The sequence below is a fragment of the Podarcis bocagei genome, assembly GCF_964188305.1.
Source record: "Podarcis bocagei genome assembly, chromosome: 6".
NCBI lineage: Eukaryota > Metazoa > Chordata > Lepidosauria > Squamata > Lacertidae > Podarcis > Podarcis bocagei.
Genome location: NC_138130.1, coordinates 82,137,290 through 82,161,457, shown reverse-complemented (window position 1 = coordinate 82,161,457; position 24,168 = coordinate 82,137,290). Strand labels below are relative to the sequence as shown.

The window sequence follows — 24,168 nt, the reverse complement described above, 5'->3', positions numbered from 1 at the left end:
CTGAGTAACGTGTATAAAAATGCATATGATAAGGTAAAGTGTGCACACATGAAAATGCATATATTAGTGAAAAGGACCTAACAAAAATTCATTATATTACGGAAAATTGGTTTGCAAAAAATGTGTCTAATAGGCAAAACTGCAGAGACCATTTTGTCTGTGAGTCCTGGAAGACCTGCTCTCTGCCTTCCAACTTTTTTTCACCTGGTCTGGGAGGGTGGGGCCCTGTCTGACTCCAGCTACGAAAGCTGCTGAACAGACCCTTGGGCTATTTGGGGGTTTTATTGTTGTAATTGACATTAAATTTTGTATCTTTATTTTTAGATCTAATGATTTATGTGGAAATTGTTTCACTTTGGTTGTGTACTTTTTGATTTGTTTTATTGTTTGTTTACGACTTTTGTTACGTGTGTAATTATGTAAATCTTGTCATGTTGCAAGCCGCCTTGAGCGGCATACAACTAAAACAATGATGTGGAGGCTCGCATTAAGTTACTAAATAACTATTCTCTGTATGGAATTACACAAATAGCTTTTGTTCAAGGTGCACCCAGTCAATCTTTAAAGGAAACACGGTTATTTTCATTATGTTACAGAACAGATTTTTAGAGAGTGAATTCTGTACAATATTTTTTAAAAGTGGTAATTACCATGGTGATGTACTAGTATGCACATTTTAGGATATTACGCATAACTTGCAAAAGAACATGGCACTGTACCAAGGAGAGTAGTGGGTTGGGGGAGAAAGATTCAGATGTTTTCAGAAGTCTCCATAAACAGACAAATATTTCTGAAAGCTTCTAAAGCTACAAGATTCCACATTCCCTGTAATCGGCTTACTCCGAGCTGTTCTTAGAACATTTTTCTACTATATTACCCAGATCTCTTTGATACTGAGCATGATCTAAAGTCCTGCGCACACAGATTTCTATAAAGAAATGAAAGACTTCTGTACCACCTTCCCACCTCCCAAAAAAAATTGGTCACAGAGCAGTTTCACAGAAAATAAACCTAATATTAAAAACAAAATACATAACAAACAAAAACAATGAAGCAATTCTCACGAATTACATAAAGAAGCTCCATTTTTGAAAACCATAAAGATGACCTCATTTGCTACTAAAAGGTGGGCTTTTTTCCTGGCACATGAAAAGGTATGAAGTTCAGGTGAGATGCACCGCAGTGAGGAAGTCATTCCACAGGTATCGAGTCACCACTAAAAAGGCTCTTCCACAGGCTCTTGCACTATGAACCCCATTTAATGCAAGAACAACTTGGAGAGCCTCCTGCGCTGATCTTAATACACAGGCAGGCTGCTAAGGGGAGAAGATGCTTTCCTAGGTTGCTCAGTGCTTTAAATGTCAACACAAGAACATTGAGTGACAACCAGAGCAACTGTCTGAAAATAGGTGTTATATGCCACTGGTTCATTAAACAATCTATGGCCTTTTAAACTGTTGGGGGGTATTGTTATTGTTTGTTACTATGTTATATATTTTTGTGTTTTCATATTTTAAACTGCCCCATGATCTTCAGAAGAACAGTGGTATCGGAATTATACCACTACTACTACTAGTAATAATAATAATTTCTAGCCATGAACAGAGTACCTATAAACTCCTCCGTTAAAAACTACAGAAACAGGCTACTTTTCCTGGAATGTTTCCCACCCCTCACCTAGACTTTTTGAAATGCACATAAACAGTCTATGGCAAATCACTCGTCCTGGTGTAGCTGCACCAACTCCACATGGTTTCTGAACTGCCTCCTTTTGCTTCTAAAACTGGAAAGCTATTGCATGTATTTGAAAACTCATTATCAGTGAGACCAATTCCGCAACCGCTTCCAACAATAAATGAATTCTGGATTCACTTAAATCAATGGCATGATAGTCCTATTGATTTTAACAGAATTAGGAATTCATCCTTGGCTCTTCAGTAAATCCAGAGCTTAAACATCTGAACAATGTGGGGAGGTGAAGGGGGGGAGCTTAAAAACCCCCTCTATAATCTTAAAACTCATTTCATAAGCATTCTGCATGCCTTTTGAACTAAAAGCTAAATAATCTGCCCGGCTTCAACATTCCTTGTATAGTTGTACCATTCTGGTTTTGATTTATTGCACACCCCCAAGGTCCCAGGGCAGGTTACAATAAGTTAAATTGCAGTCAGACAAACAGGATGGGTCCTAAAATATAAACATCTCAATTTGTCAAAGATTAGAGCAAAGGGAGTCCATCTTCAGTGTAAGACAACTACTGTATAGTGAAGATACCAGGTGCACCTCTACATGAAAGTAGTTCCACAAGCAGTAAATTCAACCCAGAAACTACGGTGTTATCGGTACAGTAGGATGAAGCAGAACAGAGCCATGCATAGTAAGTAAATATATGATCGCTACCAGAGCTTTGAAGCCCAATGATATAATTAGCCAACAGGATATGGATGGGATATTGTGAATCTCAGCACAGTAATGATGTTTTTAAAAAGATTATAACAAAGAGAGTCGAGCAGCACCTTTAAAATTAACAAATTTATAATGGAATGAACTTCCATGATCTAGGCTTGATCAAATGCATGAAGGAGAATTATCAGCTGCAGGGATAAGTATACATGGGTGGAATTGTAAGTGATGAGGTAGGAGGGAAATAAAATGCAAAGGATACAGATTAACAATTCAATTACAGCTAGAATGTATGCAAATTAATGTAAGTGACCCTATTAGACTTCTTGTATCTCATCAAGTGGACTCTACTTCACGCAAGCCTATACCAGAATAAATTGGTTAGTCTTTAAGGTGCCACCAGATTCTTCGTAATTTTAAAATTGATTCGCAAGACCTCACCTCTGGAAAAAAAAATATGCTATGCCAGTTTTGTTTAGGAAGACACACACCTTAGGAAAGCAGGAGAAACAAAAGCATACCACACACAAATACAAGCCCAAAGAAGTCTGCCAGGAATAAGTCTGCTGATTAACTGGATAAAAAGGCAAATTTTTAATCTGATCAATTCTATTAAAAAGATGATAGCCATCTTTAACATGTTATTTTTTTGTTCCGCACTACAGTAACACACTAAAGCCAAAGTAGCCACAAACAATGGACAAATATGTTCTTCCATCCCAACTGATTAAAATTGGGCCCCACCAAGTAATCAACCTCAAGTTTTGGTACTATTTATTTTAATGGTCACTGTTGAGCTCAACAGACCATTTAATTTGCTTCTACTCTCAGCCTGTTACACACCAAAATCAATAAGAAAAGTGTTAATCTGCAACAGTGTGGTGTGGATCTGGTCAAACACAATGAGTGAAGCAGTAGGATCCAAAACTGAAATATGGAAATATTGTCCAAGCGAGAGGGGCTGGTTCTGTGAATTTGATTTTCTACATTAAATTTCAAATTCACAGAACCAGCCCCTCTCACTTGGACAATATTTCCATCTGCGATTTCAATTTCTGATCCTACTGCTTCTTTAATTTCATTAAAACAGTCTTTTCAATAATTATACCTTCCTGGTTGATAATCCCTTTCTGTCCCTCTAAAAGAAAACACACATAAATCTGAATCATATTAACATAAACTACTTTACTATCATTCAGGTTTACAGAGTTGTTCCTGAAGGCAGGCTTAGGTTACATAACAGATAAACTATATACAGTGGTACCTCGGGTTAAGTACTAATTCGTTCTGGAGGTCTGTTCTTAACCTGAAACTGTTCTTAACCTGAAGCACCACTTTAGCTAATGGGGCCTCCCGCTGCCGCCGCGCCTCCAGAGCACAATTTCTGTCCTCATCCTGAAGCAAAGTTCTTAACCAGAGGTAATATTTCTGGGTTAGCGGAGTCTGTAACCTGAAGCGTATGTAACCCGAGGTACCACTGTACTAGATCATAGTGAGTCATGAGAAGACTGCATCCGAGCAGTTAACATTCCTTGCAGCAATCGACCAACAGACCAACTGACAAAACTGCCTGCCACATAGAGGCAGTTAGTCCTCTCTCGGAATGTTGGACTTGACTGACAGCTTTAGATCCCACAATGAGAACCCTACCTTAAGGAAATGCACTTCAAACAGCTGTCAGCTCTGGAGTGCAATCTTCGGGAAGATCCCCTGCAATAGTCCCATTGCAACTAAGCAGAGCAGCAGAGGGCACTGTAGTATGCCCCTGAGACACTGCGGTGGTAAAATCCTGCTAATCACAATGCAGAGAATTTGAGGATTTTGCTCTCAAGCTGCAATTCTATACCCAATTACCTGGGCATCACTGACCTCAATGGGGCTTACTTCTGAACAAACATGGACAGGATTACACAGTCAGTACATAAAAATAGTGGCCTTTGGAAATTCTATGTTTTTAACTACACAAAAAAGGACATATTACTACACAAGAGCAGTTAACAGCCACCTCCTAGGCAAAATAATTTAAAGGGCAATACTGTCCTGTAAGAATTTTAGAAATTGTCAGTCTGGTATTGAAGTACAAGCATGATCTACATATTATTAAAACAACCATGTCAATAGCCCAAAGATGGAAAACTTGGAATGCCTCTCTTCACGCAATGTTATTGAGTGTAATAGTTCTTAGATCAGCATTATTCTCCCCTCAGAAGTACGCCGAGATGCATCAGACATCCTGACATTGATTTAAGTAGATTTGTACAGCTCTTGGGAGGTAATGGTTCAGTTTAATGCACTAGCAATTATGGCTATTAAAAAATGTACATTAGGCAGCAATCCTAAAAACAATTATCTGGAACCATGTCTCACTCCGATCAATGGAACTTACTTCCAAGTAAACAAGTTTGAGACAGGGTGGAGCAAAATGAAAATATGAGTGGGTACATGTGGGTGTTATATGTGTGTGGGGGGGTTAACAGACAGTATGTGTAGGTGGCCCCAACCACTTTTGGCATTGGCTATGTCCAGTGATGGCCCACAGAAGGTTAATCATGAGGAAATGCGGTCCTTAGGCTGAAAAATGCCCCCTTCCTTGCCATAGCCACTGGCAATTCAGATCTATTTTCAAATCTCTTAGTAGGTGTAGATTCGATTCCCACAATTCCAAGGTCCCAGTTTGGCTCAAGGACTTTCAGTGCTGACATCTAATTTCTTTATAGTCCACTTTTCCTTCAAGGAGCTCCCAATGTGAGTTATGGTACATTCCCCCTCTCCATTAGTCCACCCACACCACCACCCTGCAGTACCTCTAAGCTACGAGACAGCGAACGCCGCTCAGTGAGCTCAATGGCCAAGTGGGTATATGCCTGAATACCTGAAGGAGTGTCTCCACCACCATTGTCCAGCCTGAACACTGAGGTCCAGCCCCAAGGGCCTTCTGGTGGTTCCCTCGTTGTGAGAAATGAAGTTACAGGGCAAAAGGCCTTCTTGGATGTGGCACTCACCATCCTGTCAGATGTCAAAGAGATAAACAGTTATAAGATGCTCCATAGGCATCTGAAGCCCTGTATCGGGAAGCTTTTAATGTTTGATGTTTTCTTAAGTTTTCTTATATTCTGTTGGAAGCCACCCAGAGTAGTTGAGGTAACCCAGTCTGATGGGAGGGGTACAAAATTGTCGTTGTTGTTGTTATGCCTGACACTCCAACCCATAAGTGGGGAATCTCAGGCCTGGGGGCCAAATGTGGCCCTCCAAGCTTATCTATCTGGCCCTTGGAAGCCTACCCAGGACATACTTCTCACTGGTCTGGTTTTATACACCAAATATTTTTACCTGGATATTTTCCCAGTCCTTTTCTAACCTTTTAGACTGCATGGGTTCTATTGCGCAGATTCTCTGCAGCAGCCTGTGGGTAAACATTTAACATATACTGAATAAAAGCCGGTGCCGCTAATTGTAGATTATTATTCCTCCCTCCCTCCCTGAAAATAACTTTTCTCCGACACGTTTAACATTCAAAGTTTCATAAATCTCACTATTTTTTAAAAAATTGCACATTAAGAACACCAAGTTACTGTTTCCAACTTTAGCTTTAAGTTGCCTTAATAAGGATATAAAATTAATGTGTAGATGTGCTCAACTGTCACAATGAAATATAATCCTAGTTATAAAAGTAAATCTGCAGAACAGCCAGCTCTTCATGCGTAAAATTCGGCTTTATCATTAGTTAAGTGAGCACGAACCCCGGATGCAAGAGATGGGTAATGGGATCATCACTAAAGGAGGGGGTGGGGGAACATCCTGATTCCCACCCCCCACAAAGGTTCCCTCCCACCAAATTAAAACTAGCTTTCTCCAGTGGTGGGGAGCATACTGCTCCAACACCAGCCTAACAAGAGAAAATGTGATGTCCTACTGGCCAACATGTACCATATTGACCCGAATATGTCACACTCCCCCTCCCCCATTCCAATCATGAAAAGTTAAAGTGCGGCTTATATTCGCGACTTTATGCCCTCGGCGAAGCAGCATGGTTCCGCCCCTCAGGAAGCAGTCCGCAAGCATGGGGCAACAGGGTGCAGGCTGCCCACCGCTCCCAAGCCTCCCCTGAGCCATTGCAATGAATGGGGAAGAGGGGAGGCCTCCGGCAAAGCGGCGCAGCTCCCCCCCCCCTCCGCAAGAGCAGCCCAAGAGCACGGGGCAAAGGCGCGCAGCCCACCTGCTGCTCCAAAGCCTCCCTTGAGCCACCAGAGATAAGGGGGAAGAGGGAGAAGGCCGCTGGCAAAGCGACATGACTCCCCCCCCCCCACAGAGAGCAGCCCAGGAGCATGGGGCAACGGCGCCCGTCCTGTCCCGTCTGCGGCTCCCAAGCCTCCCCCAAGCAGCCAAATTTTAAAGGTGTGGCTTATTTGCGGGTGCGGCTTATATTCGGGCCAATACAGTAGCTTGGATGAGGATGCCTGATGTCTTCCCACTGGTTTCAGTGTATTTCTTAAATTCAGTCCATTCTGGAGAGGACTAGCGTCTAACTAGGATGGACTGCCTTCTTTGGGTCCAATTGATGGAGCTTGGCTGCTTCACGCCCAGCATTCCTTTTGGTGCAGGGTCTAGTAGTGACTGGTGTTGCTTGCCCCTCTGCTTACATATAGAAGGACCCAGGTTCGATCCTTGGCACCTCCAGGTAGGGTGGGGAAAGACCCTTCTGCCTGAGACCCTGGAAAGTCGCTGCCAATCCATGTAGGCTTTTTCAACCTGGTGCTGTTTATTTATTGCACTCCTGTATCACACACTTCACCCTGTGTTGGAGATGGCTTAAGCAGCTCGCCACAATAAAAACAATCCAAGCAGTAAGAGCTATTTAAAAAGAAGAAGTTAAAAATTCATAAAAGCTTACACCAAAATAGCAAGCAGCTTAAAGATCATAATCTATAACAGATCCCAAAGGAAATATTAAAAAGATGTACTTTGCATCCGATCCAGAAAATTCAAAAGGGGTGAACTGATGCCATCACCTTCAGGAGCTCATTCAAAAAGATCAGGGCAGCTAATAGCTCCTGCTAATAGCTACCACCATTTCTACTTTGCTAATGCAAGGACTTGGAACAGGAACTAGCTAGACCTTAAAGGGAGTTGGACTTCTTGAGAGACATGCAGTCTCTACAGATTTACTCAGTACTTTTATCAAGATATGAGGTACCTCATTTTTAAACAAAAAATACTGCCTGTGGCTACCATACTACTGCTGAGTGAAAATCAGGTGGACATCTATTCTGTATCACCAGCTGGACAAAAAAAGTGAAAAAAGGGGTGCTTTCTCCTGAATCTTTTTTTTACTGGAAACCATCAGAGGAAGCTCATGGGAAGTGTTAGGCACTCCTCAACGGTGCAGTTTTAACCACTCACCTGCTCTAAACTAACAATCTATATGTGAGTCAGATGGCGCCCTTCTCATGTTACCTGGATTTCTATAACAAGATTTGGTGCTTCATGAAATTAAGCTGATGATGTTGAACACTTCCTACAAAGGAGCAGAGGGAAAACTCTGGCCAACAGGCCTCACTAGATCCACCTGGCCATCTCCCCAACCTATGCCCAGCTGACGGACACCTGAAGTCACATGTGATGTCAGGTTTGGGACAGGTAATGATGCTGTTCTTTGACAAAGTGAGGCTTGCAAGCACCACCAATCAGAGACCAGCGGTCCCTGACAATCCCTGGGCCTTGAATGTTCTTTAAGGTCCAGGGATCTCAAGTTATCTTTGCCACTCGTGCACCTTTGCTGTACCCCCACTTCCTCCCAAAAAAGCAAGCTGTACAATTGCGAAAAGTTATTTATGTGCCACATTGCTTATTTGCAGAATTAAACCTTTACTGGAACAAATATTGCAAAAAGCAAAGTATTAAATGACAAAAAGGATCAAGAGGATTTGTTCATTATTCAGCTAAGCTAATGATCCAGGTGAAAATATTTTATGTTTCAATGGAAAATGCAAAGCAATAAAGCAGCCACACTATATCCACGTGCTCCATCTTTGAAACATTTATACAAGCCTAATTTGACAGAAAAGTGTAGTCGTTGTATGGGCTCTTATGGAAATATTCACATTTTAAGTTAATTATATGAATGCTTGCAAGGTTAGATCCCAAATCAGCACACATTAAAACATTACTAGCTGCTTTCACATTATGACCTAACATTTACAGCTTGTAATTAATGGCATTTGGAATTATTTAATTTTCAAATTTGCAAGGGGCTATAATTTATACACAACAAATACCAGTCATTTAATAAGGGAATCAAGAGGCATGAGCATCAATTATATCTTACTAAACTGCTAAAAATTGAATTCAGTGATACTTTTAAATATCCTAACCAAGAGTCGCCAGGCTGATTCAGAACTTTGCTTTCCACACCAATTTTTTTAAGTAGCCTCGCTCACAGCAATTCCCAGGGCTGGCATAGGAATCACTCCTAAAAGAAAACGTAACTCCCTGGCCCAAAAGTTGCTGCTGATTCAAGTGCCGAAAACAGGCTGCTTGTTTTGCGAGATTTCCCCTAACGCTTTGCATGCACGCCCATATGCCCACTTTCAACATGCTAGGGGGCCAAAAGGCTCCAATGCATTAACTTCAATGAATGTGCTGCCATATTAATTGGTAAAAGGCTGGAGATAGGAGCCTAGAGAGTCTAGAGCAACCTTTGCCAACCTGGTGCTCTCCTGATGTTTTTAGACCACAACTCCCATCCGCCCCTGGCAACAGGGCTCAGGAAGCTGCCTTGTAACCAAGCCACAGGTCCATCTAGCTCAGTACTGTCAACACTGGCCGGCAGCTGTTCTCCAGTGTTTCAGACAGCCCTACCTGGAAGGGAAGGTGATAACACCTGGGGCCCATTGCACACAAAGCATGTGATCTACTAGGTAAAGGTAAAGGGACCCCTGGCCATTAGGTCCAGTTGTGGCCGACTCTGGGGTTGCGGCGCTCATCTCACTTTATTGGCCGAGGGAGCCAGCGTACAGCTTCCGGGTCATGTGGCCAGCATGACTAAGCCGCTTCTGGCGAACCAGAGCAGCACACAGAAACGCCGTTTACCTTCCCGTCAGAGCAGTACCTATTTATCTACTTGCACTTTGAGGTGCTTTTGAACTGCTAGGTTGGCAGGAGCAGGGACCGAGCAATGGGAGCTCACCCCGTCGCGGGGATTCGAACTGCCAACCTTCTGATCGGCAAGTCCTAGGCTCTGTGGTTTAACCCACAGCACCACCCGTGTCCTTTGTGATCTACTACTGAGCTGCTATCATCATCATCATCGTCATCATCATCATCATCATTATTATTATCTACAGCGGCAATCAACTTGATTAATTGATTGATTGGCTTATCATAGAATTGTAGAATTGGAAGGGACCAGGAGGGTCATCTAGCCCAACCCTCTGCAACGCAGGAATCTTTTGCCCAATGTGAGGCTCGAACCCATCACCCTGAGATGAAGAATCCTGTCCTCTGGAGCGGCAAAGAACAAGCCTCAGAGGAGGAGGGCAAAGACCTGCAACAGAAATTTTCTGTCGTGCTAATATTTCATGCACTTCTTTTCTATCGGAAGGGAATTTGTTTCCACAAAGTCAGAGCAGCATATGGCACAAGCATCTTTACTGGGACAGCAGCTCAACCCCCATCTGATGTTCGTTTCCTAAGCCCTCTTGATCTCCTGTCTGATTGTATGCTTAGGAAGTGTAAAACATCAACAAGTCAGGAAGAATCAGGAATTCACATTGGCCACATTGCTTGTTTAAAGGGATGGAATGAAGGTCTGGCCAGGAACAGTTTCCCTTCTGAACAAACGACAACAAAAGGTTAAGTGCACTATATAATTTAGGAAATCATTTTCAGAAGCAGATTGTCAAACATACCTTCAGCTAATCCATAACAGATTTTTTTTTTACTGCGTACAAAAGAAAAACACTAAGCTCACAATATAATGTAATTAAAAAAGGAATTAAAGGAAGCTCAGAAGTACTTAATAGCGGATTTCTACAAAAGCAAACAATCAAATAGCACTGAGCATGCATTAGAAAATGGGAGAAGAGAAGGGGGGGTGGATCAAAGAGGGCAGGCTTGTATCTGCCCATGCCACGTCTGAAATAATTCATGTGCTGACTAGTTTTTATTTATTGATGCAATTTTAATCCCACCCTTTGGCACAAGTAATCTCAGGGCAGCTAACAAATCCAAAGGTCCTCTTCCACTGCTTGTATCCTTACAACTGCCCTACAAGGTAGGTGGTTATGCTGTCAGCAGAGGACTTAAGACGTCCATGGCATCCCTCTGCCAAATGAGCAGATGCACAGCAGGTCTGGCTCACCACGTTTTGAGTTAACATTACCATCTAAAGCACTGTTTCCTAAACTTGGGCCTCCAGCTGTTTCTGGACTACAACTGCCATCATCCCTAGCTTGCAAGACCAGTGGTCAAGGATGATGGGAACTGTAGTTCGAAAACAACTGGAGACCCAAGTTTGGGAAAAACTGATCTAAAGAGAAGGGGGGGGGGGGGCTTTAAGTCCATTAAGTCCAGAGTCTGAAACATAGCTATTGATGGCTGTTTGCCATGATGGTTATGCACAGTCAGAGACAGTGATGCTTCTGAATCTCAGCTGCTGGAGGAAAAGTGCTCTGGCTGCTGTGAGAACAGCATGCTTGACTAGATGGGCCATTGGCCGTATCCAGCAGGTTCTTTTCACATTCTTATGAGATGGGGAACCTATGGTCCACCACGTGCTGTTGGATTCCAACTCCTGTCAGCCCCAGGCAGCATGGACAAGGCTTGGCAATGATGGGAGTTGTAGTCCAACAGGCTTCTCATCCCTGGTCTAAAACTGCCCAGTTGCACTGGTTAGGCTGGGAGATGACAACTGCTTCCAGGTCACTCAGTGAACTTCATGACTGGGGGGGATTTGAACCTGGGTCTCCACTGTTGTGGCCCAGCACTCTAACCACTACACCACACTGCCTACAAATTTTATTTTCAGTCGAATAGCAATTCTAACATCTCCTTTAATCCCACGTGATTTCCCTGCCTTCTCAATAAAAGCAGGATCATACAGTTATACGGTGGCTTGAAAAAGCAAAAAGTGCCCAAGAGAGATTGCAAAATCGTTCTTTAAGGCACACACTTCCAGACTTGAGTTTCCAAGTAACTAACTGTCTGTTCTGATGTGCCCCGGAGAAGTTTAGACACAGCTATGGTTTTCTTTGGCAGGGCTGCAACACACACAACCTGAATCTAGCTCCTGTAACAGGGGCTCATTTGCAGCTGTTCTTTCTTCCACCCACACTCAGCAATTCCATTCCTTTTCACGTTAGAGCCCTTTTATAGAACAGCATCAGGGGAACACAGCAACGTTTCAGTCTCCGAGGGGGAAAAAATACTTATGTACACAGTCTTCCATACATAAGCAACATCCACAAACCGACTATTTTGGCTTAATAACCATACTTAGCCTCTGATAATGACAGGTAAGTTTAAACAAGAGCAGCGTGCAATTTCAAAGGCAACGGGATAGTGAAATTCTGCACCATTAATACCATGGGAGAGTTACAACCATTCCTTTGCTTAGGGGTATAATCAAACATTATGCAGCAAACAAGGGATTCCTAACCCTCTGTTTGCTGTGTAACACCAACACAGGGATGCACAAAGGGCTACTGGCAGGTAATAATCAGCTGGTGGGAAGGGATGCTTAACCCTTCCCCACCCACCAAGTCTCCCCTTCAACTCTACAGCCTGGCCATTTGTTCCTTTAATTTGATTCAACTGGACTCCAATACTAGTGGATAAGTCCATCCATTGGGACAGGAAAGAATCCTAGCAGAATCTCAGGAGAAGGGCTAAGTACACTTGCCCCCTTCCACCAGCCATTTCTCCTCTGCAAGTAACCCTGCACCCCATGTTATCCGTCAACCAGAAAACATGCATTTGGGAAATTATTTTAACAGGGAAGAATGCAAGAAGTTCAGCTTTTTTTAAAAGGTCACGACTGAGGCTTATACATTCATGCTCAATTCAAAATGAGAAGCAGCCCCAGGAGAAATGGAAGCGTGCGCGCGCGCACACACACACACACAACTCATTTGTGCAAGTTGTAATCACAACATTTTGTGGTATTGTTGCAATTACAACTTGCATAACTGACTTTAAACATCAATGAGACAAGTGCATGGATCCAGCAGCTACGGGATGCAAAGGTCTGAAGTAAAAAGTTCCTCATTCAGAGGTAGCACACCCAACGTCAAACAAGAGTCTGGTGTCATTATCATCTCTCAGCTGTTGCGCTCCTACCCCTCCCCAGACATTAGCAGGGCTAGTAGTGCTAGAAAGAATGTGGAACTAAACCAGGCATCCCCAACTTGAGACCCTCCAGACGTTTTGGCCTACAACTCCCATGATCCCTAGCTAACAGGACCAGTGGTCAGGGATGATGGGAATTGTAGTCCAAAACATCTGGAGGACCAAAGGTTGGGGATGCCTGAGCTAAACGAACCATCCTTCTAATGGACGTAAGCACCTTTACCTTTACAAAAGTAAACTTTTAAGTTAGCACAGGGTGAGAAACACTTGACCCTCCCAACCTTGCTGGATCACAACTGTCACCAGGAAAATGAGAAACAATTAGTGAAGCTTCTGGGGGATCCTGTTTTATTCCATTTTTTTTTCATCAATGCCCTTGTGGGAGGGAAGGTGCAGAGATAACAGAGAGAAAAGCTCCAAAGGTAGGCAGGATGAAACAGATGACCTTAGGAACTGGAGCGATATAAAATGGAATTAAACTCAAGAATACAGAGCCATGCCTCTGGGGAACAACAACTAGGTTTTATATTTTACTAGTGACTCCTACGCAGAAAGAACACAGGGGCAAAAAGGTCCAGGGATCCTCATCAATCACAAGAGAGCAACACAGTGATGCTCTCAAGGCTGGAATTTGGGGTCCAGAACTCCAGTGAACTGAGGCAGTGGGGAGGGAGACAGACAGGCAGAACAGTAAGGCTGACTTAGCAGAGTCTGAAGTAAAACAAATCCAGATTGCCATCTAAAAAAGGGGCCCCACGTAAGACCCTTAGGCCCAGAGTCCAAAATGACCTAACTGCATCACTGGGGTCATGATCCAGCAGCAAAGCAGGTAAATGCCTGAATATGCCAGACAGGACATTTCTAGGGCTCATCAGCATCAAGTACAAAAAAAAGTATGATGTCACCAAAAGACTAACGGATTTATTATGCCGTATGATTTCATGGACAACAGTCCACTTAATCAGATGCATGAAAATGCACTTCCTACATCTGATGAAGTGGGTATAGTCCACAAAAGCTTATGCCATAATAAATCTGTTAGTCTTCAAGGTGACACAAGGCTCTGTTGTTCTTCCTACAGCTGGCTAAGAGAGCTATCCCTCTGGAAACAGTATCATGAACAGAGGAATGTTTAGGAACACAGGAAGTTGAATTATACCAAGCCAGGCGATTGGTCTGTCCACCTCAGTATTGTCTACCCAGGCAGCATCTTTCCAGAGAGAGACATTTCCCTTTGCCTGGTGAGACCATGAACCAAACCTGGGGAGGAGTGTGTGCTCTACGGGCTTCCCAGGCAGTTTTCCTTCCAGGCCCTGACAAGGTGAAGGCCTGTTTAGCTTCAGCAAGGTTGCTTGCTGGCTGCATCATTGTCTTTAAATCCATTCCCTAAGACTGAGGTGTAAGGAAGAAGGAAGAGAAAGGGATTGAATCAAGTCATCTTGGCATCATTAACGCTGCTCATTTTTACTCTCTGCCAATGGCACACAGTAATCTGAATGAAGGATCTTTTCTTAAAGTTGTCTTGGTAAAATAACTCGTGTTCCTTCTCATCCTTGCACACCAGTATAATACATTACTGCGGGTCCTAGCTCAGTGACAGAGCACATGGTTTTAATGTGGAAAGTCCCAGATTTAATGCTTGGCATGTCCAGGTAGGACTAGGAAAGGCTCCTATCTGAAACTCTGGGAGAGTGACTGGCAGCCAGTGTAGAAAATTTTGCACTAGGTGGGCCAGTGGTCTGACTCAGTGCAAAGCAGCTACCTATGTTTCTATGTACTGCCATAAAAGCAAGTTCTCACGGCCACAGTCATGTTTATCCCAGTTTTATGTTGTTGCTGACATCTGTCTGTCTCGAGAGACAATGGAGTGCTCCTCCAGGAGTGAAGTCAAACTGCTACATTTGCAGCACCCAAGTGACCTCCCTGGGGCGCAAGCCTGGGCCATGTGTATGGAGGTCCTGCGCTGCCCAGATGACAAGATCTGCCCCCTCTCAGCCTTGCTGATGTGGTTCAAAGGAAAACAGAGAAATACAGTTGGCACCAGCTTGGCTGCAGGAGTTGCTGGCAGGAGGTGTATAAGACGCCATCCAACCGCCTTAGGGACTCCACTCCAGATTTGTGCTGGGTTTACGCCTTAGCCTTTTCTTCTCCTAAAGTTATCCCTCAACGCAGTGGAGGTTTAGAATCAGAGTTTTCCTTCTCCTAGATGGGCAGCCTTCCCAGGTTGGTAAGCCCCATCTGCCCATCACTTCCCTCTACAACACATGCAGAAACCATCTTCCTGACCATCAGACCCACTATTGGTCTCGTCCACCAGAGTCTGTATTCACATGCAGGGGATCCCTCACAGTGGGTTTGAGACCCATCAACTACCCTCACTTGGTTTAGCTGGCCAGTTAAAGCCATTTCCCAGGGTGTGGCTGCTGTCCCATGCTGACAGCTTCTAGGAGCCACAGGTGAGTACTGAGTGCAGGGTGGGAACCAAAGGTGGACAAACTACCCCAGAAGGAACACAACATGTCCCCCACCAGAGGTACTACCTCTTCACTAACACCCCATACATTCTATGTTGTAGGCCATTCTTTTACATACTCCACCAAGTAGCCTACCCCATGGTCCCCTAACCACCTGACATAAGGCTCTTACACATATATGCAGTCAGAGATCCCACACACCACCTATGTCTTAAAATTGCTCATTGCTTGAGAGGCTGGCCCTATAAAGACTGAACAAAGCAACAGGCTCCTGCTTACAACCTTTTGGATGGACACCCCAACTCATGTGTGGTTTCTAAACCCCTGCCTGAAAAAGAATTCAACAAGAGAGTTTGGTGTTGGTTTGTGACTCGTTGACTTGTTTCATGGCTTGTTGTCCCCCATGCTACATTATCTCTTGCCTTCTGCTACCAACAGACCAGTGACCCAATCATAGATCTCAGACTTCTCAGATTCTGTTCCCTGAGCTTTGTCAAGTCATGGAAGGGAGAGATTTGTAGATACTGTATTCAATTATCAAAATAAAGTCCAGGAGTTCAGCTAGAGGCTCAGTTCACGTCAGGAAACTGGCAGAGTAGCCTAGGAAGGAGAGAACTTTATATGTCTGCAAGAGGATACAAGATTCACCTTAATTGTGGGATATTATGGGAGCAAAAAGGCAGTGCTTAACCTGGAAAACATGGAGGTCCTGGGCATCTATCTCTTTCAACACTCCAAAGCTGGTCCAGAAGTAGGGTGGCCAGACGGAAAACAAGGACAGTCCTCAGGCATGTTTAATAGCTGGATAGAAGAGGGAAATTTCTTTCTTCCATTATTAAAGGTGCAGGAGTCCCACCCTCTTCTCCTGAAGAGGCACCCTCCTGAGGCGGGGGCATATTTGTGCCATAACAACCAAGAGTGCCTTCAGGGAGAGACCCACCTCACAAACTTTTTGAGGACTGTCCCTTCAGAAGGCTGTTGGTTTATCAAAGGTGGTGTGATGATTTATCACTGAGCAGTGTTAAGCAGGATGAAGAAGCTGGGGAAGACCCTCAAAATGCCAGAGTTGACCATCTTTTCTCAGCCTAAGAAGCAATGCTAAATCTCACTTCCAACCTAAAACAAATATTAATAAATAGAAAAAATAACTTGGAGAAACAACTGATCACCCGGCCTTCCATTCTTATAGGTATATTGGGACTGATTCCCAATCCAACCACCCCTAGATCTAATAAGGTGCGGAAAAGAGAGAACTTCATCTCCTTTAATAACAAGCAGCCACCATCCGCCTCTCTTTTTCCACTGCGCTGGGGGACCCTGCTAAACTGTGTTAGCGTGCAGACAAAAACTGGGAGAGAAACGCCTGAAGGAGGGAGAGGGAAGGCGTCGGTGTCACAAGACCTGCGGGCAAAAAAAAAAAAAAAAAAAAGGGCTATGAACGGAGGTGCAAGCAGATCAAAGCTGAACCCAGGAAAGGTAAGGACACAGAGAGGCGCCCTGGGGACAGTGCAGCTGGTCACGGGGTAGAGGCATAGGGCAGCACCCACTGCAGAGAGCTAGAGCTCTGCCAGATCAACATTCACAAGGAAGGAACACTCTGGAACCGCAATGCCTCGGAGAGAGGTGAAAGGCGGCGGCGGGAGAGGAGGGGGAGGAGATGGGATCTGGTCTGAAAGGAGCCCCAAACACGTTGTCACCAGAACGGTGCGGTGGACCAGGAGACCATCCCTGACAAGAAGGTCGGGCTGCATGGGGAGGGGGCAGCGCTGGTCCCTCCAGCCAGCGGCTGTTGCTGCCCGTGGAAGTTACTCACCTCGGCGGGCAGGAGCTCCCGTCTCGTTGCACCGTCCCATCGCGCTCCGTAGGGCAGCGGGGTGTGCGGGGAGCCGCCACCGGGAGCGGGGCAGCTGCTGGCCCCGCTGCTGCAAGCGGCCGTGCCTCTGGCTCCTCCTTCTGGCTCCGCTGCTGCTGCCGCCGCCGCCGTGAAGCTCCTGGAAGCAGCCAAACTCCAGGCAGGACTTAGCAGGCGCGTCTCTCTTGGTTGCGCGTGGCCTCCGCCTCCTGCTCCTCGCGCTCCTCCTCCCCGGGGCTGGCGGCGCGTCTCAGCCACTCAGCGCCGCCCCTGAGCCGGGGGAGGAAGCGCCTGCCGCCTATGGGAGCCCGGCCGGGGCGGGAGCCGGCTGCGCAGGCCAGCGGAGTCCTGGCTTTCGCTGGGGTTGTCCCTGTCAGCCGCCTGATTCCAACCGAGCAGCGAGGGAAGAAGGAAGGAGGAGGAGGAAGAGGGTGGAAAGGGCAGGCGGGATGCTCAGTCCTCCTTGCTCACCTTGTACATGTACTGTTTTCCATTCATGCTGCTCTGGTCTCCTTCAGTGTACAGGGTTTTGATAAAATAATACTTTGCAGGGTTGCCATTGCCGTTGTTTGTTTTTAAAATGTGACTATTATGTTGCATTTTAATAAGTCTGAAAACTGTCAAGTGGGCAGGCTGCCTTATAGTATCTGTTTTGGTATGTCTGTTAGGGAAGGGTGGAAGTTGATAAATGGTAGCATTTAGATCATATTTGGGATGCAAAGAGAAAAATACAAGCTGCAGACCTGTGCCAGACAAGAAATTATTGGGTTAGTTTATGCAAGCCATCCTGGCCGGGCTAGCTAAGTGCAGAGCCGTTGATAGGTGTTTCAACAAAACCAGCCAAGAATCTGATGACAAAACTGAAGAGATTAGGGCATGATACCCAGCTTCATGCAAAAGGTTATTTGTGCTTTATTTTGTTTCTAGAGGGGTGGCCATGTTAATCTCTTCCTATGGAAACCAAGGGTCTTGTGGCACTGTAAAGGCTGACATATTGGCATAAGGTTTCATGGAGCAAAAGCTTGTGACATAATAAATGTGTTACTCTTTAAGATGCCACAAGAGTTCGTTATTTTTACATTTTGTGTGGTACCTGCTTGTTGCAGCAAAATGTCCATAGGGCTAAAGAGGAGGCTTCTACACTCTCATTCAGTGAGTGCAGAAGTGTTCCAAAAAAATGCTTGGGATTTTTGCATCCGGATGCTTACTGCTGAGGACAAACAGGTAGAGGAAGGCCATTGTAAGAATATAAGAAGAGACCTGCTGGGTCATATAATAAAGATCCATCTAGGCCAGCATACTGTTTTTTGTAAGCACCAGTCAGGTGCCTTTAGGAAATCCACTTAGACAACAGCCATTCCTTATCTGGATTTTGTTATCCTGCCTTATCACAATTGACAGAAATATCCTCAATGGATTTATCTGTTTCTCTTTTAAAACTATCTCTAAGCCAGCAGCTGGCACCACATCTTGTGGCAATGAGTTCTGTTAGAGAATGGTGGTGTCTTCCTTATCATGCTGCTTGTGAGCATTCAGAGGCCTCTGGATGACTGTTGTTGAAAATAGATGGATTAAGTGAGGCAACTCTTAAAGCAATGAAACACAAATCATGGCTTCCTGCTACTGGGACACTTTGAAGTGGGTTCCCTAGCAGAATGTCCACCCCAAAGCTTATTCAGGTATCGTGTGTTGCATGGACACCCTGCTCTATCTCTCCATACCATCTAAATTTACTGAATCTTTGTAGGTGCATGATTGGTGTCTGGAGGCAGTAATGAGCTGGGTGTGGACCAATAAAATGAAGCTAAATGGTACTGTGAATGGGTTCAGAATCTGAGGAGAAAGCCTCTTCTATATAGGATCACTCTCCCATCTGAGAAAGCATGTTCAAAGTTGGGGGCACTCTTTGATTCTGAACTGCCTAGGGAACCTTAGCGGCAATGAGTGCCAAGTTCTAGCTATGGCTGTTCACAGACTGGCATAGCCTGGCCACAGTTACCACTGTTCTGGTAACCTTATGCTGTATTGCTGTAATGCTGTATTGGAAAAAGGGAGTTTACATATGAAGACAGTCCAGCAGCTTCAGTTGGTGCAGAACATGGCTACCATTGGTAAGTGGTGCTTCTAAATGGGACCATATTACATCAGCTCTGGGCAAACTGTGATAGTTTGTTCTACTAGTCCAAATGATACCTGAAGTCGCCTGCGATTCCTGCGCAATGTTTGCCATCTTGCCAAAGGTTGCAGGCAGCTTTACCTGCAGCAATTGCATATTGATTGCCCTTTTAAAAGACAAAGTCCAGCAACTGGAGGAACGTGTAGCTACGCTCCAAAGAATTAGAGAGCTGGAGCTCTTCTTGGAAGCAACAGAGCACACCGTCCCCACCAAGGAGGAGACAGGGGACTCCCCTGAGAAGGAGGCTAGTTCACCAACACAGGAGCCAGATATATGGAGAAACGTGACTCAAAGAAGTAGGAGGCCCAGGGTTCACTCTGATTGTTTAGAAATACACAATCGCTTTGAGGTCCTCTCCCCTAGCATGGAAGACGAAGAGCAGACTCCATTTGAGGATCTCTCCCTCATTACAGTCGATCAGGTATATGAAGACGAGCAGCAAAGTCAGTCCTCAGGGAATGTGCAGGCGACCTTGGAACGGACAGCTCACGGAAGAACCCCGACCAAACCCAAGAGGAGGCGTGTAGTGGTGATAGGGGATTCCCTACTGAGGGGAACAGAAGCAGTGATCTGTGGGCCTGACAAGATGTCTCGGGAAGTGTGCTGTCTCCCTGGGGCTAAGATCCAAGATGTAACTGAACGACTGCAAGGAATCATAAAACCCACTGACAAATACCCCTTCCTCTTGGTTCATGTGGGAACCAATGACACTGCAAGCAATAGCCTCCAGAAGATCAAAAGAGACTACGAGGCTCTCGGCAGGAAATTGAAGCAACTAAATGCACAAATTGTCATCTCGTCTGTCCTCCCAGTTGAACGACGTGGCCCAGGGAGAGAGGGGAAAATAGTGGAAGTGAACAGCTGGCTTCGCAAATGGTGTAAACAGGAACGGTTTGGATTCTTAGATCACGGACTGCAGTTTCTTGAAGATGGACTTCTGGCAAGTGATGGGCTGCACCTCACAACGGTTGGGAGAAATGTTTTTGCCAAAAATCTCAGAAACCTCATCAGGAGGGCTTTAAACTGACTAATGTGGGGGAGGGAGACAGTGCTCCTGAAGGTAGGAGTCTATCAATTAATGAAGATGATCATCCAAATGTCATAGACCAAATGGAGCAAACAGCACGCGGACCTAGTGGTGGGAGGAAAAAATCCTTAAATAAGAGACACGGGGGAATGATTAATGGACTTCAATGTCTGTACACTAATGCGCAAAGCATGGGAAATAAACAAGATGAGCTTGAGCTCTTGGTACAGCAAACTAAATATGACATAATAGGCATCACTGAAACCTGGTGGGATAAGTCCCACGATTGGAATGTAATAATGGGGGGATACAATCTATTTCAGAGAAACAGACCAGACAAGAAAGGAGGAGGAGTGGCGTTATATGTCAGGGATGTGTATACCTGTGAAGAGATCGAAGATTTAGAACCTCAAAGCCAAAGTGAGAGCATTTGGGTCAAAATTAAGGGAGAGAAGAATAACAGAGACCTCATTGTGGGAGTTTACTATAGATCCCCAAGCCAAACGGAGGACATAGATGATGCCTTCCTGGAACAGATGGCCAAGCAATGAAAAGGAAGGGAGATAGTAGTAATGGGGGACTTCAATTACCCGGATATTTGTTGGACGTCAAACTCAGCCAAGAGCATAAGGTCAAACAGATTCCTCACAGACAACTTCCTTGCAGATTCCTTGCAGACAACTTCATTGTCCAGAAAGTGGGAGAAGCAACAAGAGGAACAGCCATTTTAGATCTGGTCCTAACCAATGTTGATGACCTGGTTAGTGGGGTAGATGTGGATGGATCATTAGGCGGGAGTGATCATGCTCTTCTGAAGTTTACTATACAGCGGAAAGGAGCAGCCAAGCATACTAGGACTCAATTTCTTGACTTTAAGAAAGCCGACTTCATAAAACTTAGGGAAGTGCTGGGTGAGATCCCATGGACAGCAATACTAAAAGGAAAGGGAGTTCATGATGGCTGGGAGTTTGTTAAGAGGGAGATAGTAAAAGCACAACGTCAGGCAATACCAATGAGACGGAAACATGGAAGGTACCTAAAGAAGCCAGGGTGGCTATCTAAAGAACTTTTAACTGAATTAAGATTAAAAAAGGATGTGTACAAAAAATGGAAAAGGGGGGAAACCACCAAAGAGGAATTCAAACAAATAGCCAGCATGTGTAGACACAAAGTCAGAAAAGCTAAAGCACAGAATGAACTCAGGCTTGCTAGAGAGGTTAAAAGCAACAAAAAAGGCTTTTATGGGTATGTTCGTAGCAAAAGGAAGAACAAAGAAACAGTGGGGTCACTCAGAGGAGAAGATGGTGAAATGCAAACAGGGGACACAGAAAGGGCTGAACTCCTCAATGCCTTCTTTGCCTCAGTCTTCTCCGATAAAGAAAACAATGCCCGACCTGAAGAATTTGGAGCAAATGATTCAGCAAAGGAAACACAGCCCAGAATAACTAAGGAGATAGTACAAGAATATTTGGCTAGTTTAGATGTATTCAAGTCTCCAGGGCCAGATGAACTGCATCCAAGAGTATTAAAAGAACTGGCAGATGTGATCTCAGAACCACTGGCAGTCATCTTTGAGAATTCCTGGAGAACAGGCAAAGTCCCGGCAGACTGGAGGAGGGCAAATGTTGTCCCTATTTTCAAAAAGGGGAAAAGAGAGGACCCAAATAATTACCGCCCAGTCAGTCTGACATCAATACCAGGGAAGATTCTGGAGCAGATCATTAAGCAAACAGTCTGTGAGCACCTAGAAAGGAATGCTGTGATCACCAATAGTCAGCATGGATTTCTGAAAAATAAGTCATGTCAGACTAACCTGATCTCGTTTTTTGACAGAATTACAAGCCTGGTAGATGAAGGGAACGCAGTGGATGTAGCCTACCTTGATTTCAGCAAGGCATTTGACAAGGTGCCCCATGATATTCTTGTAAAGAAGCTGGTAAAATGCGGTCTTGACTATGCTACCACTCAGTGGATTTGTAACTGGCTGACTGACCGAACCCAAAGGGTGCTCATCAATGGTTCCTCTTCATCCTGGAGAAGAGTGACTAGTGGGGTGCCACAGGGTTCTGTCTTGGGCCCGGTCTTATTCAACATCTTTATCAACGACTTGGATGATGGACTCAAGGGCATCCTGATCAAATTTGCAGATGACACCAAACTGGGAGGGGTGGCTAACACTCCAGAGGACAGGATCACACTTCAAAACGACCTTGACAGATTAGAGAACTGGGCAAAAACAAACAAGATGAATTTTAACAGGGAGAAATGTAAAGTATTGCACTTGGGCAAAAAAAATGAGAGGCACAAATACAAGATGGGTGACACCTGGCTTGAGAGCAGTACATGTGAAAAGGATCTAGGAGTCTTGGTTGACCACAAACTTGACATGAGCCAACAGTGTGACGCGGCAGCTAAAAAAGCCAATGCAATTCTGGGCTGCATCAATAGGAGTATAGCATCTAGATCAAGGGAAGTAATAGTGCCACTGTATTCTGCTCTGGTCAGACCTCACCTGGAGTACTGTGTCCAGTTCTGGGCACCACAGTTCAAGAAGGACACTGACAAACTGGAACGTGTCCAGAGGAGGGCAACCAAAATGGTCAAAGGCCTGGAAACGATGCCTTATGAGGAACGGCTAAGGGAGCTGGGCATGTTTAGCCTGGAGAAGAGGAGGTTAAGGGGTGATATGATAGCCATGTTCAAATATATAAAAGGATGTCACATAGAGGAGGGAGAAAGGTTGTTTTCTGCTGCTCCAGAGAAGCGGACACGGAGCAATGGATCCAAACTACAAGAAAGAAGATTCCACCTAAACATTAGGAAGAACTTCCTGACAGCAAGAGCTGTTCGACAGTGGAATTTGCTGCCAATGAGTGTGGTGGAGTCTCCTACTTTGGAGGTCTTTAAGCAGAGGCTTGACAACCATATGTCAGGAGTGCTCTGATGGTGTTTCCTGCTTGGCAGGGGGTTGGACTCGATGGCCCTTGTGGTCTCTTCCAACTCTATAATTCTATGATTCTATGATTCTATGAAATGCTAACTTACATAGTTTTGAACTACTTGGGTCTTAGTTACTTGTCCCAATTAACTGCCAGCCCATGCTCTAAGATCTGCTGAAGAGACTCTTCCCATCAGGGACGCGGACTTATAAAAAATATTGGGGGGGGGGGGCCCTGGGAAAGCTCATGAATAATAAATAAGCTCATGAATATGCAAATACAGTGGCGCCGCCTCCTCATGAGCGAATAGGGGAGAGCGTGCTGCACCTATTAATCAGCTCCGGAGCGGAAATTGGGTGGAGCTTTTGCTCGGGAGGGAGGGCAGGAGGCATGCAGCCCGACCCTGTGCATTTTGGGCTGGGGGAGGGGCGGCGATGGCGCTCTGCTGGAGGGGCGCCGGAGGGGCCCCCTCAAGCCCCATGGAGTCGGCGCCTATGCTTCCCATTATCCTCACAGCAAGCATTGCTCATTGGATGATCACTTGTGTCAGTTATGGCACTTCATCTGTGCAATTCCCTCCCAAGAAGTGTGGTTGGCTACCTCATTACTGAGTTTCAGGCATGGCTTTTAAATAAGTGCTTTGGGACCAAGTTAGTTGTTTATGTATACTGTGATGGAATTAAGATCTCTGCTGTGGTCACTGTTGCATTGATTTGATGTGGGATTACTGGCTTCTACATTTAAGTTTTGCATTTTTAATGGGTTACGATTTATCGTATGAACCAAATATCATTTTTATTAGCTTAATCAGCTATATATTTAAAGTGTGGTTTACAAATCAAATAAGCAACTTTATTAGCTGTGTTATTTAGTACCAGACTTACTAAATAAATTGTCTCCAACAGGTTTAATTTACCTCCAAAGGTTCACTCTTCCATCATCTCCCAAGACAG

General features: G+C 44.8%; 1 protein-coding gene across 1 annotated transcript in view; it reads right to left on the bottom strand.

The window, feature by feature from the left end:
• Positions 1 to 17,243, bottom strand: part of LNX2 (ligand of numb-protein X 2) — a 76,058-nt gene extending 58,815 nt beyond the window's left edge. The window contains exon 1 of the mRNA XM_081197943.1: positions 17,035 to 17,243. The gene's annotated coding sequence lies outside the window, so the exon portion shown is untranslated. The remainder of the gene's footprint in view (positions 1 to 17,034) is intronic.
• Between the last annotated feature and the right edge of the window lie 6,925 nt (positions 17,244 to 24,168).